The following is a 13,595-nucleotide window of genomic DNA, read 5'->3' as shown; positions in this document are numbered from 1 at the left end:
CTTGCAATTTACTATGCTTTTCTTTTGTGCCTTCCAAGTATTTGATGAAATGCTTGGTTGGATTTTAGAGTAGATTTTAGTGCTCTTGGCTTGGGAAGGTAACTTAGGAACTCTTGAGTTACTAATGTCCAAGTGATTGACGATTGGGAGCCATTAACTCTAGATCTCACTAATTGATTTGGTGGAGAACTAGGACTTATGGACTTGGATTGACATAGCTCATTTGACTTTCCTTTATTAGTTAGAGGATGACTTAATGGGGTTGATCCTTGCCAATTCTCATGTTGTGGTTAGTGATTAGGATAGAGATCCTTGACCACCAAACCTTGCCAAGACCTTTCTAGTTGTTAGCTTATTTCCTTTACCATTTACATTTCATGCCTCCTATCAAAAACCCCAAACATACCTCATAACCAATAACAAGGACACTTTATTGCAATTCCTAGGGAAAACGACCTGAGGTTCCAATACTTCGGTTTATAAATTTAGGGGTTTGTACTTGTGACAAACAAATTTTTGTATGAAAGGATTATTGTTGGTTTAGAAACTATGCTTGCAACGAGATTTTATTTGTGAAATTCTAAACCACACAAAAGTCCAATCATCAGCTTCCCCGCCGGGATTAGTATTTTTTTAGCAAGGGGTATTTTTACAATTTTTTTTCCAAAATCTAACTTCCTCCAACCCAACTTACAAGAGAATGAAGATGAAAATTGAGTGTTTTGGATTATGTTTATTTTGTTTTAGAGATAATATTTATAATTATGTTTTGGATTATATTTATTTTGCCACCCCTACTAACTACTAATCATAAATACATGCTTTAACCTATCCTATGGTTATCTTGCCTATGTTTTCACAAGACATTACATTTTAGTTATGAGAAATTGAAACCATACCTTGGCCGATTCCCCAAAAAACCCGGAACACCTCTCTTATATACCATATCCCAAGCTTCGAAATCCCAGCTCCTCTCCAAGCAAAACACAGCCTCCAAGGCTTGATCACAAGCTTTTAAATTCTCAAATTGACTGCAATCAACAACCAATTTTAATCTAAAACCACAATTATCACTACAATCAATGTAAAGCCCACTAACTCAAAATTTCAAAAGGGTTTGAGAATGTTTACCTGACTCACAGCTCCAATGAGCTAAACCTAACAAAACTCGCAAGCTAATTCGAACCTAGACACCGAAATTAAATAATTTTTAACATAATTGTTCATCAAATTCATAATTGGGAAGGAGAAAATTGAAGAATAAAACATTAATTTTTTACCTAATAAAGTACTGGGCTTTGTAGAGCTCGACGCTGCGGCCGCGTGACCACAAACGGTAAGGCAATCGGATCTCTGGATCAAAAGTTATTTGTATTTGATTGGAGGGTTAGGTTTTGGAACTCTCTTCTTCCCTCTCTTGAAGTTTCCAGAGTGTTTCAATGTGTGGCTGAAGGAAATCAGCTGAAGCTCATGGGTATTAGTGCTTTGAGTTGGGCCTTGGGCCCAATACGGACCTGATTCGCCTGCTTCAGCCCGTTCGGCCCAATATTGGGCCAAATTCTTTAAAATTAGTGTCAAAATTCTTATTTTAATTAGCTCTTCTTCATGAAACTATAAAATTCCATTTTCTAATTTCTTATATTAATAATTAATTTATTGGCTAATTATTTATTAATTTTCAGGGTTTTACATCCTACCCACCTAATTAAAAATTTTTCCCTCAAAATTTGTTTTCAATCCTCATATACGCTACCTCGAATTCAACGACTTCATGTCATTTATTCTACTTTTCTCCAATATCAATTCAAACACCAATTCGCATTCTTCATCTTCATGTACAAGATCATAATCTTAACCAAATTCAAGCCTAAGCTATACCCGTCTGTTTCATTCTTAGCTTTGTCTAATTCTTTCTCAATGACTACAAATTTTCTCATCTTGTACGAGTGCCATCTAATTCAAATTAAATCTCAAGTCCTTCTCAACTATTTCAAACACTAAATAATTACTCTATTTCTTTGTCCGATTTAATCCATTATAAGTTAAACCACTCACTCACACTTTCTATCCCTCGATCCTATGTCAATCCTCAATTCTCTTATCCTAAGACTGTTTCCTGATGTTTCTACAGTTCTAAAGCCACCAAAATCATCGTGTTTTTGCAGCATCACTCTTATTATAAGCCACTAAGATCTTAATCACACTCTTACTCTGCTAGAATACTCCTTGAATATCTTCATCTCTCTAATTAAACGTCATCGACCTTTACTCCAGTTGTACGAGTTCTAATCCTTGGCTTTCTCTACCACCTAATCTATTACCGCCTCCATCACAATCCCTAGGTTATCTGCTCTATCCCTTCAGCAGCAGCTCGCATAGCAGCAACCATAAATTCAGTCGTATCACCTCACTCACATTTCACGAGATGCCCTTTGGGTCATGTCCACACTGAACAATTGATATTAAGGTGATCAGTCTTAATATCTCAAGTTTAGCGCTTCGAATTTCCAAAAGTATGCTCATGAGCATTTATGCCATATATGTCTAGCAGACAACCAAAATAGCATGTACACACACCCAGAGTATGCCAAAAAGCATAGTCAGTCAGTCCCTCAGGCTTTACAGGAACGAATTGCTCTGATACCATAATGTAACACCCTACCACACAGAGCCTTACACCTAGGATGTAAAACAGAGGTAACGAGGCGCTACAACACATGATATATATACAGTGGAGATATATAACTATGTACATATGCATCTAAACCAAAATGAAACCCAAACGGGTAGAGTTCTTCCCTTACAGAAAGCTTCCAGTATGCCTCAGCGAAGAGCCTCACGTCCTGCATCTGAAAACCACAAAATATGTATAGGATCCCATTCTCAGCATGGTAACAGTACCCACATAACTAATGTATAATGTCCCTGGAAAGCCGAAGGCGATGCTAGAACTTCTGACATAAGATTCAAACTTAAAACTAACATTGAAAATCATAAATAGGGTGAGGTATCTAGGGATTCTTGGTTCTATCTCAATTTCTAACTTAACCCCTAAGCTCATTACCTTTTCTCCAATCCTTCAAAACACCGATGCACACACAAACAAAGCAGATAAGGCAAACACAATTAGATATTCAAATATAGCAAATATAGAAAATAAGCATAGATATTCAAATAAGCAAACCCAAGTAATGCAAAACCAAACAAGTCACATAAATGCATATGATGCATGCCTTTTCTACTGGCTATGAACTCATGTGTCAGTTACATTGCCAAAACCCAACGCATCCGGTAGCTAACCCAGATATCGTCCTCTTGAAAACTAGTGGGCGGTACACCACCACGAACCCCACCTGGCGGGTGGTACACCACCACAAATCCCACCATTGCAAGTGGTACACCACCACGAACCTCGCAAGATCTTCAATTGGAAAACAACACACACACGTGGGCGGTAAACCACCACAAACCCCACATATCATTCTCTTTTAAAAACATGTGGGCAGTATACTATCACGAACCCCACACAATATTCTCTTTTAAAAACATGTGGGTGATACACCACCATGAAACCCACATAACATTCTCTTTTAAAAGCATGTGGACGGTGAACCACCACGAACCGTACATACGTCTCGACATTAGGCAAGCGGTAAACCACCACGAACCTTGCCAGGTCAAGCTCAAAACAATTTCATTTTCAAATTCATTATAAATCATTCATTCATATCCATTCATAATGATTCACTATGGCTAGATTCATCATATACATATCACATTTGCCCACTCCTCATTCATAATTCAGCACCGCTCAAACTTTCTTCATCTCGAAGTTACTACTCCCCCTTCCTTCTTCTCACCACTGAATTAAGGTATAGGGGCTAAAAGAGTGAAAATAGAGGTTTAGAGGTTCAAAATTATATTTTAAAACACAAAACTCACTTTGCAGATTTTAAGGGTCACGTGTACGCGTGGGCCACACGTATACGTGGGCATATTTTTCTTGCTTGTGTACCCAAGCGCCCTGCTCGTGTACGCGAGATGCTCAACCCGAAAGGGTTGGTCGCGTCACGTGCAGTAGTCGCATATGCAAGATATGCAGAGTGGCAAAAATGCTGAATGCTGCAGAATTTCTATTTTCCACACCGAACATTCGATGCACATAACTTTTTGGTTTTAAAACATTTTTCATCCGTTCTTCGAACGGTGTAAACTTCATGGACTCAATTTTGATATGAGATAACTTTGAAAAATATTGGGGGTCCGGAAGCCGAGTTATGGTTCGCCGAAGTTGGGTCAAAAATCAACTTTCACAAAAATTTTACAAGATTTCTAAACCTTAATTTTCACAACACTTCAATTCTATCCTTTTTAAAACTTATCCAACCACATCAAACCAAGTCCCAACATTATTCAATAAACCAATTGTACCAAGTTTACAAATATGGTCACTTCCACACAATAATTCATTCCCAACAACAATATAATCCATACCAAAAACTCACATATACATATATATACATCATCAACTCCATCAACTTCCTCATACCAAATGACAACCAACTTAGCCAATCCACATTCAATTCAACAAAATATACTATAAAATACATCACCATTATCATATCCAACCATTCAAGTCCAATACACATCATCATCATTATCATTATCATAACATCATAATTATAATTGTTCAACACACACTTAAAGTTAATTCTTAACATTCACATTTTCAAATCCCAACAACCCAAAATCATGCAACACGAATCATCAACACCATCATTCATCACCCAAGTTCAAGATAACTCAATATTTACTTTAAGGTCACTAACCACTAATCATGCATACGTGCTTCAACCTATCCTATGGTTATTTAGCCTATGTTTTCACAAGATATTACATTTTAGTTATGAGAAACCGAAACCATACCTTGATTGATTCTCCAATAAACATGGAACACCTCTTTTATATACCACACCCCAAGCTTCAAAATTCCAGCTCCGCTCCAATCAAAACCCAGCCTCCAAGGCTTGATCACAAGCTTCCAAATTCTCAAATTGACTCTAATCAACAACCAATTTTAATCTAACAACACAATTATCACCACAATCAATGTAAAGCACACTAACTCAACATTTCAAAAGGGTTTGAGGGTGTTTACCTGACCCACAGCTCCAATGAGCTAAATCCAACAAAACCCGCAAGCTAATTCGAACCTAAACACGAAAATTAAATAATTTTCAACATAATTATTCATCAAATTCAAAATTGGGAAGGGGAAAATTGAGGAAGAAAATTTGAATTTCTTACCTAATAAAGTAGTGTGCATTGTACAGCTCGACGCTGCGGTCGCGTGGCCACAAACGGTGCGGCTATCAGAGTTTTGGATCAAAAGTTATTTGTATTTGATTGGAGGGTTAGGTTTTGGAACTCTCTTCTTCCCTCTCTTGAAGTTTCTAGCGTGTTTCAATGTGTGGCTAAAGGGAAATGAGCTGAAGCTCATAGGCATTAGTGCTTTGAGTTGGGCCGTGGGCCCAATATGGGCCCAATTCTTTAAAATTAGTGTCAAAATTCTTGTTTTAATTAGCTCTACCTCATTAAACTATAAAATTTTATTTTATAATTTCTTAGTTTAATAATTAATTTATTGGCTAATTATTTATTAATTTTCAAGGTTTTACAACATTGGCCTTTTTGACATGCTCGCGTACGCGGCATGTAGTACGCGACGCGAGCTATGATCTCTGTTTCAACATTCTCGTGCACGTGGACGAAACTCGCGTACGCGGAGGGCTCGCATACGTAGAGATAGCTCGTGTATGCGACACTCTGTTTTGCTGAAATAAAATTTTTGTGCTTTCAATCATTCCCATGGCCTTTTAAACCCTATTATGAGTCTGGAGCCAGTGTAATAAAGGGTAGAAGGGTTAGGAATAAGATTTGAGGGGTTGAGATAGCAAATTGAAGAAAACAATTATGAAGTATGATATTGAGAAATGATGATGATGAGAAAAGAGTTGAAAGTATGTCTATGAATGCTGAGATTGATACATGATTGATGGCGATTATGATATTGATGAATTATAATCTAAAGATATAAATGGCATGTGCATTTAAATATCTGAGATACGAGTTTTCCTAGGTAGATGCAGTGGCTTACCCCCACTCAAACTCAATTTATTTCACTCCCTGGATAGATCACGTTGGATGTGGAAAGTCTCACGTGGTACATGGCTTTGTTTTTCCCTCAATTTTGGCCTCTGTTTGCTCCCAGGCGTTGCACGTCCAAAATTTCACATCCCACGCGAACTAGCTGTTGCGCGTACGCATGACACCTCATAATTCTCTTGTTGTGTGTATGCATGCTAGATACGTACACATGACACCTCTACGTCGCATGTTGATGTCTTCACGTACGTATGATACCTCTACTCCCATGTTGCACGGCTGAGCTTAATTTCCATACTTTGCTTTCTGTTTTGACCTTCAAGTGCCATGCCCTTATTCTTATGTCCTACGTTGAAGGACCTAGTGTCCCTGGGAGGGCATTGTTGGTTTGGCGTGGCACGCTTGCTCTCCCACGTTGCACGTGAAGCTTGATTTCAACACTTTGTATCCAGGGAGCTTTCTGTTTGGTCAGGAGTGCTCTTTGAGTTGCTTCTCCTTCTTGCTCTAAGTTATTCATGGCCTCCTTTTTCTTTAATCTTTGTCAATTCTCTTCTAAATTCTCCTGTAATCAATGAATGCATACTAACTCAAAGTATTACTCAATTAACCATGAAATTGTTATTTTGTAATAATTCTTAGTTTATTAAATGGAATTCTAAGAGAAAAACACTAAAGATGCAAACGCATAAGAAAAAGACAAATTTTTTGTTTAGAATAATAGTGGCGCTGGTGCTAGTGGTGGTAGCATCGGTGAAACCTCCACTGAGTTGGAGAAAAAGCAGAAAAAGTCTGCTAGAGTTTTAATCTATTTAAATTGAAGAGAGAAACAAGAAAGAAAGTGAGAGCTAGAGCTAAAATGATAGGGGTAATTTAGTTTTTTTCTGGTTTATTATTTACATTTCGAAGCTTGAGGTCAACAGTGACTCACAAGTTTGTGACAGCCCAGGTGAATGGCACATACGAAGCCCGGGATCCATTGCTGCAAAGATACTTGGAAAGGACCAAGCAGTTGTGCAAAGAGTTTGAAAAGGTCGTTGTCCAGCATGTGCAAAGGGAAAGGAATGCCAGAGCAGATATCTTATCAAAGTTGGCGAGCACCGTGCCTGGGACAGAAAACCAGTCTCTTATCTAAGGCCTGATAAGGGAACCGTCGATAACCTTGTCCTTGGTTCAAGTTCAAGAGGAAAATCTCTATTGGATTGATCCGATCCAGCATTTTATTGGGGAATGACAACTGCCGAGAAAAGAAGAAGAAGCCAAGGTTGTAAGAAGGGAGGCTACCAAATACACAGTGGTGCAAGGGCAGCTATACAAAAGAAGGTACTTTTTCCCCTTCTTGTCAGCTCGGGATGGCAAGATGGAGTTTTAACGAGGCCGAATTTTTAAAAATTTTGCGTTTAATTTCTTAAATTGCAACTGTTACCAAGTCATAAAAATGGCTTCCCGAGATTGATCACCTCAGGAGCCTCTGCACAATGACACGCGGATATCCATCAAAATACGGCTAAATGGCCAAACAAAGAAATGAGAGTAGACGACCAAAATCAATCAAATGCAAATAAGCGTTTAAATTCATAAGTATCAGCATTTAAGAGGGCATCACATTGGCCTAACGAAAATAACAAATTCAAGAGAACAACTAAAAAAGGCAATACATCGGCCTGATAAAAAAAGGAGAGTTAGACTACAAATTTTTTTTACAAAGCCAGAAATAAGTCACTTCCTCGGCATGTCAACGATCTTGCCATCCTGAATCATCTTAAAACCTCTTACTACCAAGATGTCGAGGTCAAGAGCAAGCCAGGAAACTTGGGCTTTAATCACCTCCTCGATAGCACTGATGGCATCCTGGGCGTCTTTGAAAATTTCCTTGTTCTTTTTCTTCAAGTTGGTGGCTTCAAGGCGAGCTCCATTTGCCAACCAGATAGCCTCAGTTAGCTCCTTCTCCAACTCCTTCACTTTGGCTTCCGCTGCAGTGGCCCGACCTTGAGCATCGTTGAGTTACCTGGAGAAGGCGAGGTCCTGGTTGAGAAGGCGATCAATCTCTTCACCTGCCTCCTTCAATTTCTTCTCAGACTCACCTAGCTTAACCATCATCGCCTCCTCCTCAGTCTTCAACTTAGTAACTTCACACAGAGATGCCTCGTACTTCCCCTCTAGCACTTCACATGGGGACAGGACCGGCTCCTCCTTCCTCGTGATAGCGGTAGCTCGGAGGATGCTCCGGTATGTCCACCTTGCTTGGGCAGCTAAGTTCTCATCCCAAAGAAGGCATCCATGCCTGGTTGCAGTTGATAGTCAATAAAATAGCTGGCATCAAAATTTTTCTCCATCACGGTGAGGACTTTCCCGGGGCTGGAACTGGACTTCCTTTTTTAGGATTTTGGACCAGGACCAAGTCTAGTTTTGGTAGCCCTAATGCGGCGAGTTACGAGAATCACAGTTGGCGTATTAACTCTGACCCGTTGTCTTCTCACGCAGTTGTTCCCTTCTAATCGCAAATCGTAACCTCGTCTGCTTGGAGAATTCTTCTAGCACCTTCTTCATGCATGTAAGCTGCCCCTTACAGTGCTTGCAGGAGTTGTTTTGGTTTTTATGCCTTTAGTTTCCATGCCAAGAGCATTAAATGCTCTTTACGAGTGATTTGAAAGCACAGAGAAAGATCTATTATTCCCCTAGCTTCTTCGCGGTTCTTCCTCTCCCCTTTCAGTTATTTTTTCATTTTCGTAACAGCTATTTGCCATTACTGATATTTCTTCTTCATTTTTACTTACCTTCTCATAACTGCTACTCGCTCTTTATCATTTATTCTTCTTCTTTTGTGATTGCTGCTCCCCCCTCTGCGCCGTTCGTAGATCTTTGTGCCACTAGTGTAACAACCCCGATTTTTGAGTACGTGAGATCTTTTCTGAAAGTACGGATTTCTTCGGAAGATCATTAAGGGGAGAACCTCTACTATATCATCAAGCATCTCAATTCTCATTGTCATTATATTATCTTTAATTTAGGACTTAGTGGAGATAAGCCCGACAATGCAATTGCGAAGAACCTAGTTTTTAAACCGTATCAGTTAGGAGTTTTGATTCTGTTTTTTGTAAATAGTCTCAGTTTGACGAACCGGACTCGATTCATAAGAGAAGAGAGATAATAGGATAATATTATCATTATATTAGTATTAGAAGCTTCTTGAATGATATTATAAGGTTACCTGGTCTGTTTTAGTTAAAAACAGGAAATCGGTTTAACCGGGTTCACAGTTTACTAGTGCATCTTAGCATCAGCACTCTCTGATGACTTTAGCAATGCTAAGGCCTCATTATACATGTTTTATTCTCAAAATAAATATGTTACTAGTGTTATTTATGCTAGTAGCTCAGAAAATAATTTTTAGAGATGTTTTTACAAGTGTTCCGATACATCTAGTTTTAGTAGTTATACACCTGAGATATTTTAATATTATTTTAATCCACCTCCAAGCCAACCAGTCACAACTCACCCTACACCCCCAAGACACTCCAAGGCTGGTAATTTACTCCCTTTGGCCGAAAATAACAAGAGAGAAAAGAGAGAAACTTTCATGAACACTTAATCTTCAAAGCTTGATTTCTTCTGAACTAAAACTCAAATCAAAATTCTGATTTCACCAAAATGATCCTCTCTTCTTCCTCTACATAACCATGTAACTTATCAAGGCTGGAAATAAGGTAAGATGGCTGTTCCTTTCCCCTTTCAATTCGGTTTTCAAGGTAACATAGTTAAACATGTATTTTCTTGATGTTCTTCCATAGGAATCATGCTTAACTTGACTTGAGGGCCAAGAAACGTTAATTTCCAGCAAGTATAAGGTGAGATATCCCTTCCTAACATGCTGAGAGAGATTTGGCCAGTTGAGGGTTTGTGGATTTAAAGTTGTTCTTGATGTGATTTAGGAGGAAAAAGTGCTTTAAGAACACTTCAAAGAGTAACCAGATTTGGAGCAGCAAATCAAGGTAGGGTTTGATAAATTTAATCTTGATTGATTGTGTTTGAGTTGTGTAATTATGATATGGTTTGGCTGTGCTTGAAATTGATTGTTTATATGAGTGATTCTTGTTGAAAATTTGGTGAAATCTTGATGAAATTTGATGAAATTCAAGCTATGAACTTGTGTTCTTGTGGCTGCTGGAAAACGAAACCCTAACCCTTAAATTGGGGTTCAATTTGTGTTAAAATCATGAAGAAAAGATGGGGTTTTAGTGGCTGCTAATTTATTATGAATTATGGTAAAAATCAGTTGCTGAAAAGACTGAAAAATGGGTAAAAATAGAGAAAGAATCTGAAGAATTTACGAAGAACACGAAGAACACTTTGAGTGTGGTGAATAACAATGAAGAACATCTTTTTGATCCATAAAAGGGCAAGAAAGTAAATATTTTGGTGTTTGGGGGGTTATTTAGTAATTTGTGAAAGTTAGGGTGGTTAAAGTAGAAATATTAAAAGTTACTGGGGTAAAAAGTTAATTTTGAAAGTGAAAAGGTAAAGGCAAGGTAATTTTCGAAAATTTAATGATAAAATAATAAATAATAATAAAATATTAAATAATAATATTTAATTAAAAATAATATTTTAATAAAAATAATAAAATAATACGGAAAAGGCAGTTTTCTGTAAAAGCTTTAGAAAGACAACTTTAAGTGCAGAATCTCATAATTACCTTCATAAAACACTTAGAGAGTGGTAAGAATATATTAGTGAGGCAAAGATAAAAGAAAGATAAAAAGTTAAAGGAAAGATAAAAACCAAAGAAAAGTCTTTAAAGTTTTAATGACAGAAAACAGACAGAGATTAGTAAATGAACTAGGGCAACATAGTTAGTCCTTGAGTTACGACTAGGGTTAGGTATTATATGAAAAGTTAAACTGTTTCAGTATAGACTTAATGAACCTATACTTGGGGCAGAATAACTATTCATACCGAAATTTACATAAGCCTTAAATACATATGTTAAGCAGAGAAATCAGAGTAAAGTAAAGAGATAAAGAGAAAAAGAGTGATATGAATACAGAAGAAAGAGTAATCAGAGAAAAGTAAAGAGATACAGAGAACAGAGTAACTAGAACAGAGTAAAGAGATACAAAGAGAAAAGAGTAATATGATAAAGAGAAATGGTTTGAGCCAAGATATTGTAAAAGTGAAAGATGTAAAGTTTGTATAGTATGGTTGAATAGAGAAAGAAAGAGATATTGCATAAGAATGTGAATGTGATGACGAATAATAAGAATGATAATGAATGATGGTAATGAGAATGATTATGTGATGATCTGCTGCGTGAAGGCAGTCAGATAAATAATGGTACGACCACAGAATATTTTCCAGTACTACACAGCTATTGAGAGCTATACCTGCAACTGATAACCTGGGATCACTTGCAGAGGATATTAATTCATACACGGCTAGAATGCCGCACCTGTAAGGCAATGATTGCTTACAGAGGATATACGCATATGTCAGTTAGTGAGAACTGTACCTATGCTGACTGGAAAACCATACCCGTTTCAGCTGCTTCGGGTTACGTCAGGAGCGGGTAGAAACCGACAAATGAGCTCATTACCTGGGCTAGGGCTAGACATGCATCATACTTGGTTGCGCATTTCCTTTGTTATGATTGTGGTATAAATGTATGCTTTCCTTGTTTGTACTCTATTCTCTGTGTTTGTGTTGTATTTTCTTGTATTCTTCTGTTTGTGTTCTGTTTTCTATTTTCTCTATTTCCTCTATTTATCTTCATCTTCTATTTACTGCTTTTTGTATTTTGCTATTCGTTTGCAAAACAACATATAATTAATGAACTTAACTAATAACCCCGACCCTACTAAGAACTCCCCAGTTCTTACCCCTTCTCTCTCCCTTCCCCCTTCAGATGGAAGCATGAGTACCCTTCCGTAGTTCGCTGACGATCGTTCCCAAAAAGGATTCCGCCCTAGGTAGTCTTCTGATTCTAGGGTGAATCTCGTTTTCTATTTATATGTATATACTGTGAGACCAACCAATCTCTGCACCCCGTTTTTATGTGAACTTTAACCTAAATCCTGTGTACGAGACTCCTGTTGTGTGGCTACTTGATGAGGTACCAGAGAGACATCATATGACAATGTCTGATCGTGCAGAGGAGTAACAAATGATGTTCTACCTTTTGATGATGTTCCACCTGACTTGAGTTTTGAAGACTTAGAACGTACTTTCCCTCGCTTTAGTAGTTTAGAGGGACTAGGTGAGTATAGAGTCTAGACTAGCCTGGGTGCCAGCTTAAGGACTTCTTGAACAGGTTAGGGCCTGGGATGTTGTATGTATATATATGTATATAGTTATTATCTAGCTATATCTAGGGGTGTTCTAACTAACAGTCTATACTCTAATAAAGGCTAAATCACCGAATGTTGTCTACTACTTGTGATATATTTATGTGTGGTTGTATATAACTATTTTATCTGTTATTATTTGTGAATTGATTATTGATAAATCCATATTTTATGATATATTTTGTGCCTAATTTAAGTGATTTATTCAATCCTTCACTCACTTATTCGTATAAATTGCATGGTTTTACTTTCCCTTCCTTATTATGTGATATATGTGAAAAACATGTTTTCTGTGCTTTAAAAATAATAATTTTAATTTCCCTTTATTACCATTCGATGCCGTGATTCGTGTGTTGAGTAATTTCAGATCTTCTAAGGCAGGAATGACTTAAAGGATGGAAAGGAAACATACAAAATTGGAAGGAAAGCATAAAACGGAGTTTTTGAAGAAACTGGCAGTGACGCGATCGCATGGACGACGCGGCCGCATGCCAATGCAAAATAGCAGTGACGCGACCGCGTGATTGACGCGATCGCGCGCCATAAGTGAAACGCATATGACGCGGACGCATGAATGAAATGACCGCGTGACAAGGAAAACTCCAAATGACGCGACCGCATGACCCACGCGGACGCGTGACAGAGGCCACGCACCAGAAATTACAGAAAACGCTCCCAGCGATTTCTGAAGCCCTTTTTGGCCCAAATCTAAGTCTAGAAGGCACAGATCAGAGGTTATGAAGTGGGGAAATGCATCCATTAGGAAAGGAGTCTCCAATTAGTTAGTATTCATGAATTAGATGTAGTTTTGAGGGAGAGGTTCTCTCCTCTCTCTTTTAGGATTTAGAATTAGGATTATCTCTTTTTATCAGGTTCAACATTCCTTTTTATTTATCTTCTCAATTTAGTTTATGAATTCTTCTATGTTACAAATTATTCTTTGAATTAATGTTATTTGAGGTATTTCAGTTTATTATTGCTCTCTTTTATTTATGTTACTGTTGCTTCCAATCTAAAGACATTTTTATTCCAGGAGATTTACTTTTTCCCTTTTGGTCTTGGTTAAGAAATCAGTAACTCAGGAGTTATCAA

Source organism: Arachis ipaensis, chromosome B08 (genome assembly GCF_000816755.2).
Source record: "Arachis ipaensis cultivar K30076 chromosome B08, Araip1.1, whole genome shotgun sequence".
Lineage (NCBI taxonomy): Eukaryota > Viridiplantae > Streptophyta > Magnoliopsida > Fabales > Fabaceae > Arachis > Arachis ipaensis.
This window is presented reverse-complemented; position numbering follows the sequence as displayed.